This window comes from Microtus pennsylvanicus, chromosome 4 (genome assembly GCF_037038515.1).
Source record: "Microtus pennsylvanicus isolate mMicPen1 chromosome 4, mMicPen1.hap1, whole genome shotgun sequence".
NCBI lineage: Eukaryota > Metazoa > Chordata > Mammalia > Rodentia > Cricetidae > Microtus > Microtus pennsylvanicus.
Genome location: NC_134582.1, coordinates 53,428,037 through 53,436,480, shown reverse-complemented (window position 1 = coordinate 53,436,480; position 8,444 = coordinate 53,428,037). Strand labels below are relative to the sequence as shown.

The 8,444-nt window shown below is 40.6% G+C and overlaps 1 pseudogene; it reads left to right on the top strand.

Annotated features, from left to right (window-relative positions):
- Positions 1–2,563: 2,563 nt before the first annotated feature.
- On the top strand, positions 2,564–3,103 carry LOC142848686 (large ribosomal subunit protein uL5 pseudogene; annotated as a pseudogene).
- The last annotated feature ends 5,341 nt before the right edge of the window (positions 3,104–8,444 follow it).

Sequence of the window (8,444 nt, the reverse complement as noted above, 5' to 3'; positions counted from 1 at the left end):
GAAATGAAAGGGACACAGGAAGAGTTGGAAGAAAGGGGTGATACAAATGCTATAAACAATAAATTTTCAAAAAATAAAATACAAAATCTATGTTTAATATATTTATCTATAATCCTTAATTAGTAAATTCTCAGCATCTGACAACATATTAAAACTCACTACACTATAAAAATCTTTGTCCCCTCATATCACCTTCCAAATTCAAGGTAATTTGTAAATCATTAGTCCAGTAAAAATTAGTATTTTAGTCATTGTTTTATGTGAATCTAATTGTGGAATTAGGTAGATAATCAATACATTAAGAAGCTTCTCTGACTTTAATGTTGAAAATAGACCAATATCTAGCACCATGCACAAAACTCAAGTCCAAGTGTATCAAAGACCTCAACATAAATTTAGGTTCTCAGAACCTCTCTGAAGAAAAAATGGGGGTAGCCTTGAACACACTGCCATGGTAGACCACTTCCTAAATGTAACACCAGTAACACAGACATTGAGAGCAACAATCAGTAAATGGGACCTCCAAAAACTGAAAAGCTTCTGTTAGTCAAAGGACATGCTAAATAAGCAAAACATCAGCCTACAAAATGGGAAAAGATGTTCACCAATCCCACATCTAACAGAGGGCTGATCTCCAAAATATATAAAGAACTCAAAAAACTAGACATCAAAATACCAAATAATCCAATTTAAAAATGGATGACAGATATACATAGAGAATTCTCAACAGAAGCTTTTCAAATGACTGAAAGAATTTTAAGGAATTTCTCAACATCCTTATTCATCAGGGAAATGCAAATCAAAATGACTCTAAAATTCCATCTTACACCTGTCAGAATAGCTAAGATCAAAAACATTAATGAGAGCCTAAGTCTGAGAGGAGGTGGAGCTTTTAATCCCTGTTCCGAGGGGGGATATAAAATGAGAGCAGAGAGAGGCTTGGGGCTCAGTCTGCACTCACCCAACCTTGGTAGAGGTAAGACTTCTCTGGTGGCTTAACTGTTTTGCTTTTCTGATCTTCAGCTTGAACCCCAATATCTGTCTCTGGGTTGTTATTATTCATGCTACAGGAACACTCCTCCACTGCTGGTGAGAGTGCATACTTATACAGCCAATTTGGAAATCAGTATGGCACTTTCTTTGAAAACTGGAAATCAACCTACTTCAAGACCCAGTAGTAATGCTCTTGGCATATACCCAAATGATGCTCAATCTTACCACAAGAACGCTTGCTGAACTATGTTCATAGTAGCATAGCTCATAATAGCCAAAACCTGGAAACAACCTAGATGCCTCTCAACCAAATAATGCATAAAAATAAAATATGGTACAGTTACACAATAGAGTATTACTTATCTGGAAAAAAAAAACCACAAAAAATCATGAAATTTGCAGTAAATGGATGGAACAAGAAAAAAGACATTCTGAGTGTGATAACCCAGACTCAGAAAGACAATCACGGTGTATACTCACTGATAAGTGGATACTAGATGTAAAACAAAGGACAACCAGACTACAATCCATAGCTGCAGAGAAGCTAGGCAACAAGGACGACAGTAAGAGGGGCAGACATATGATTGCCCTGAGAAGGGGAAATATTTGATATCTCCAGGATAACCTAGGGGCAGGGTGGGCAGTAAGCGGGGGGGGGGGGTAGGGGAAGAGAACACGAGGGAACAGTCTGGGGATGAATGGGCTGGGAGAGTGAGGAAAGAGGTATTTTGATAGACGGAGCCATTACAGGGTTAGAAAGAAACCTGATGTTAGGGAAATTCCCAGGAATTCACAAGGATGACTGCAACTAAGATGCCTAGCAATAGTGGAGAGGGTTCCTAAACTGACCTTCCCCTATAATCGGAGTGACTACCCTACCTGTCATTATAGAACCTTCAACCAGTAACTGATGGAAGCAGATACAGAGAACCACATCCAAGGACCAGCCTGAGCTAAGGGATTCCAGCAGAGGCAAGGGAGGAGAAATTATATGAGCACAGGAGGGGGGTCAATATCATGATGGGAAAACCCACGGAGAAGGTTGACCTGAACTTGTGGGAGGTCACAGACTCTAGACTAATAGCTGCCTGCATGCAACCCAACCAGGCCCTCAGCATGTGGCCCCTCGCTGTGGGAACAGGACCTACCCCTAGTGCATGAACTGGCATTTGAAACCCAATCTATATGGTAGGATGCCTTGCTCAGCCTTGAGGTGGGAGTGGAGGGCAGGGGGGGAGGCTTGGTCCTGCCTCAACTGAATGTGCCAGGCTTTGTGAACTCCTCTTGGAAGGTCTTACTCTTTCTGAGGAGATGATGAAGGTGGGTTGGGGGAAGGTGGGTGAGAGGCAAAGAAGGAAATGGAGGGGAACTATGGTTGATATGTAAAATAAATAAAAAATAAATTAAAGATAATGTCACGTCAGCCTGGTGTCAGTTCTCCTCTCCATGTATCTTGCCGTTTGATCTTTGCTTCCAAAAATAGCACTGTAAAAGCAAGCGCTGTTTCCTATGCTCATTCTTGATGCCAAGCATCACTGTGTTTAATAATTACAGAGATCGCTGTTCTCCATCATGTCACAAGATCAAGGTAAAAAGGAGAACCCCATGCGGGAACTTCGCATCCGCATGCTCTGCCTCAATATCTGTGTTGGGGAGAGCGGGGACAGACTGACCCAGGCAGCCAAGGTGCTGAAGCAGCTCATAGGCCAGACACATGTCTTTTCCAAAGCTAGGTACACCGTGAGGTCCTTCGGCATCAGGAGAAATGGAAAGATTGCTGTTCACTGCACTGTCCGTGGAGCCAAGGCAGAAAAAAAAATTCTGGAGAAAGGCCTGAAGGTGCGGGAGTATGAGTTGTGAAATAATAACTTCTCAGATACTGAGAACTTCGGCTTTGGGATTCAAGAACACATTGAACTGGGCATCAAATATTACCCAAGCATTGGGATCTATGACCTGTACTTCTATGTGGTGCTGGGCAGGCCAGGTTTCAGCATCACAGACAAGAAGCGCAGGACAAGCTGCATTGGGGCCAGACAGAATCAGCAAAGAGGAAGCCATGCGCTGGTTCCGGCAGAAGTATGATGGGATCATCCTTCCTGGCAAATAAATTTTATCCACAGGGCCAATAAAATTTTTCTCAGAAATTGAAAAAATAATTATAGAGATCCTGTCAATTCTGTTTATTATCACCATTTTATAGCTGAGAAGCTAGAGACTAGGATAAAGCAACTTGAACCCTTATCTAGCAGATGGTTTCACTGAAATTTAACCTAAGTCTGTCTCCAGGACTTGAGTTACGATTGACTGCACAACCATCTCTAAAATTAATTATTATATATTATCATTGTATGTGCTATAAAAGCACTTTGAATATCCTTACATTGTCAGACTAAAATGGTGCATCATAGAAAGATTCCCTACTGAAATGAAACGATGTTTTTAAAAACTCAGATTCTACAATCATAGTTTCAATGGACTCTATCATGTATATAATATTATATATAATTAATATAATATATTAATTATACAATATGTGTGGTTATTAATATTAACATAGTATTAGTTATATATTATATAAGATATATTTCTAGACCTTTAATATGTATATTAAGTAGTAGAATATTTGCTTATTATGTGGAAAGATTTAGGTTCAATCTCCAGTAACAGGAAAATGAGAAAAAGACTTCTTTGTCTGATAGATTGCTGAATCCAGGTACCTGATACAGATGAAGTTGAGATAGTACGAGGACAGAGTATGTGTGCGGTACAGTATTTTGCATTGAGAGCAGGAAATGCTCTACACTAGGGTCTTCATTCAGAGTCTTAGAACAATATTCTTCCAGGGGATGGTGTCCATGATGACATTTTTGGAAGAAATGGGTGGAGTAGGTAGAGAAAACATCTTAGAAATGGAGTGTTTCTGGGATTTTTTTCGCACTTAGCCTATGTGGTAATCAGTATACATTTAGAAAAAGAAAAACAAACTGATTGTACCTGTAGTTTTCTATCACTTTACAGCATCTCAAGTAGTTGGTTGAATTCTGAGCTGTGTATTAAAATGTGCATGGCAGTTTTGTTGATTTGTTTTTAGTGTTGGAGACAATGTTTGCACTGAGTCTGCCACATTTGTTCTCTAAGTGTATAACAAATGGCAGTCACATTTATTAGTGCTGTTTTTCACTGAGACTTACCCTTATCTTTTGGTTTTTATGTTAACCTGATGCCTATTATTCTAGTGTATGTACTTATTTGCTGTCTCACTTTTCTGTTGTGTTTTGCTACCAAAGCAACGATCTCAAGCACTTGAATGACATTCCACTGCAGCTACTTTCTCTCCCTCCCCAAACAGCTGCTGTGTGTGTGTGTGTGTAAGGGTGCACATTTGCGATGTAGATAACCTCTGCACATTCATATACTGGTTCTTGTAAAAGTCAGAGACAATCCTAGGTATTGTTCTGCCACCTTCTGTGTTATGATTGAGACTGAATCTCTCTTGGCCTAGAACTGGATGAAATGGGCTAGGTTAGTTGACCAGTCAATTCCCATGGATGTGCCAGTCCCTGCTTCCTCATCTCTGGGATGGTGGGCAGGATCCACCTGCCAGCCTGTCCCACTGTTTCTGCGTGTCTGAACTCAAGTGTTCACATTCGCAAGACAAGTGTTTTTCAAGATGAACCATGCCCCCAGCTCCTTATATAGTTGGGAATCTCTTTGATGTACTGCTTTCTGCCCTCAAGGCCCATATTTATGGAGGCCCAACATTTGATCACACATGGGTATCATGGAAGCAAGAGATAATGTGCCCTTCCACAAGAAGCAACACAGTTCGCTGCTGAGCAGTATCTTGACTAAAATAAGATGCATGGACCAATCCTATATCATTCTGTCAATGAAATCTCCAGAATGGGAAAACTACCCAGTGTATGACAGTGTTCCGTTCCTCCTCAAAAGAGTCTTTTCATTGACATAGTGGTGTTACCAAGCTCATAATAATGGTGAATGCAGACTGAGAAGTGAAGACTGTGCACAGATGCTCAAGCAGTCTCTCTTGGTTGTGCATCTATTGTTGTTGGAACATCTTCTAAGGCTGTAGTCGTGGGCTGTGCTGCCTTGCCAGCCCCTCAGCCCTTTGCACAGTGCTCTGCACATCTACTTACTCAATAAATATTTGTTGAATTGAATCGAATCGCATTACAGCAGCATGGATAGGGCCACCCACCAGCTGGCATACCAAGCTTATGTAGGTTTTTCCGTTTGTTTCTCCTGCCAAACATCAATGCAATGTACTAAGCATCTCTGGGCTGTGAGTCTCTATTTTGGCAAACTAATTGACCTTAATGCAAGTGTTGCCAGCCACATGAAATGCATTGTAGATAGCACACCAGCAATCACAGCTGACTGCCGGCTGCCATCAGAGGATGGCATGCAATTTAGCCCTCCACAAACCCTCCTGAGCACAACACGTAACAATGCCTTTCTTAGAAAGCTCTGACAGTACAGAGGGTATCACATTTTAATAACTGATATGGATGGGGAAAAGGATATGACAAATATTTAAACAAAGGCTTATTTGACTTCCCCTAGTCAGAAACTCACCTGATCTTCTTGGATGCCATATTTGACATCGCTTACTCATTAAGGCACCTGGTTGGATGGGTTCTCCTCTCCACTACTGTTCCACTTAGAGACCTTCAGCACCATACCCACTTTGCTGGACATTAGTTTATACATCTCTCAAATTGAGAGAATAATGCCCATATACTCTCTTCCAAATGAGAGTGAAGAGACTGGACAGTGTAAAAAGCACAACATTTCGATGAATAGGTCAACACTGTCTTACAAACATCAGGGAACGCAAGTAAATGCATTTTATGTTCACCCTCTGCATAGTCTTTACTTTTCAGTGTTTGCTCTGAGCCGTAGTTAGGCCATAAGTTTGTCCATTTAATGACTAAAGGTCATTTTTAAGGGATGGTAAGGAAGGACAGAAAAGGTATTGCCTGTCAGCAGTCAGTCTCTGGTTAACAGCCGTGCTATGTTTAATCACACAGATCTCAAAGACTTAATGATTATACTCATTCCACTAAAATCACTCTAATATAGGATCTATGAAAATAAAAGGGTTTTTAATAAAGAGCCATTGAACCCAGTATATGAGACTTATATTAAACCATAAAGCATGAACTTGTGCTGCAAGTTCCAAAGGTGTGCAGAATAGTATCAAAAAGTGCTGGCAATGTTTCTCTGAAGCTCATGGAGAAGCCTGAATCTGGAGGATGTGAAAAAGACCATTTTGTTATCTGTGTTACAGGCCAGTCCTTTCTGATATTGGGTCTCTGATGTTCATCTGGGTTCTATCCTGCATTCATCTCCGGCACATTCTGCACAGTGAAGCCATTCTTCTGTCAATATCTTCATTAACGCCCACATAAACACTTTGCTTTTAAAGGAGACACAGTTGATGGAATCTCATAACCAGGTATGGGTGTTATCAACTCACTCAATAATGAATCCTTATTTCATTTCCTATACTGTCATTCCATTCTTCTTTCTCTATGGTTGGACAAACTCAAGTCTAGTAATTACATGGGCTCTCAAAGATAACACACATATTCTTATTTTGTTTAGTCATTTTTAATCACATAGTCAAAAGCTTTTCTGGTGGCTATGATTTTTATTTTGAGACAGGGTCTCTCTGTAGGCAGAGATTTCTCATTAGTTTCCTGGCTGCCCAGACCCAAAATAATCACACAGAAACTATATTAATTGCAATAGTGTTTGGCCAATAGCTTAAACATATTTTTCACTAACTCTTACATCTTAAATTAACTAATTCCTATTATTTTGTATTTTACCATGAGGCTTGTGGTTTACTGGCAAAGTTCCCAGGCTTCTGTCTCCTTCAGCAGCTACCCAGCATCTCTTTGATCCACATAGTTCCCGCATGTTTTTACTCTGTTAACCCATTGGGCAAAAGTAGCTTCTTTATTCACCAATGGTAATAAAACATACTCACAGCGTACAGAGAGGAATCCTACATCATCTCTCTATTATATATTCCTGGGTAACTTAATATTCAAGCCAGGCTAGCATCACATTTACAGAGATCTGCTTGTCCCTTCCTCCAGAGTACTGGAAATAATGATGTGTTCCACTGCGCTCCACCTTCTAGGGTCTTTCAGTTGCTTGACTAATTTTTCTATTACTTTTCTCTGTATTCATAATGAAAGTGTCAACTTCATGTATAAGCTTAATGCTTATGGCTCCCTAAACAAAGTCCAAAAACTTAAGAGGAGATAAATTATGTTGATAAAACCTAGGGAGAATGCAGGAGAAAAGAGATACATCACAAAGTATAGTTGACAGAGAAGAGATTGGAATGTGATTTTTAGACTGAGACCGAGACAGCATTGGCATGATAGTAGTATCACTCACCTATTATCCCAGCACCCAGGAGGCAGAGGCAGGAAGATATTTGTGAGTTTAAGGCCAGCCTGGTCTACAGAGTTAGTTCCAGGCCTTCCAAACTAAGTGTACACAAGGAAAGCCTATCTAGAAAACAAAAAAACAAAAAAAAAAGGAAAAAAAAAACTACTATGGAGCATGGAAGGGCAGAGGTGACTCCAATAAAGACTCCTGAAAATATGACGAATCTTCAAATCCTCCTGCATTATACATAATAATTATGACAGAGTTGGTATAGGAGAGAGTTTAAACTCAAGAACAGTGGCAATGGGTTACTGTTCAAGAATTTAACAGTTTTTTTTTAATTGTACCATGTGGGAGATTTTACAAGAGGTTTCTATCACCCCACATCTATGGATCCTTCTGGGATTCATAGTTTTCATTGACACTAAATGGTTTGATAATAGAAATATGATAAAGTCTTTACGAGACAAATCCAGGATTCTTTTTTTTAATTATTTATTTATTTTATTGAGAAAAGGAAGAAAAAAAACAAGTTTCCACCTCCTCCCAGCCTCCCATTTCCCTCCCCCTCCTCCCACCCATCTCCCTCTCCTCCCACCCTTCTCCCCCTCCTCCCACTCCTTTCCCCCTCCCTCTCCAGTCCAAAGAGCAGTCAGGGTTCCCTGCCCTGTGGTAAGTCTTAGGTCCTCCCCCTTCCGTCCATGTCTAGAAAGGTGAACATCCAAACTGGCTAGGCTCCCACAAAGCCAGCACATGAAGTAGGATCAAAACCCCTTGCCATTGTCCTTGGCTTCTCATCAGCCCTCATTGTTCACCATGTTCAGAGAGTCCAGTTTTATCCCATGCTTTTTCAGTCATAGTCCAGCTGGCCTTGGTGAGCTCCCAATAGATCAGCCCCACTGTCTCAATGGGTGGGTGCACCCCTCGTGGTCCTGACTTCCCAAGGAAAAACATATAGTTATCTTCTTGCCTATGGGAAGTAGACAAAATTGCCAGAGAGGAAAGTGGGATCTTGGGGG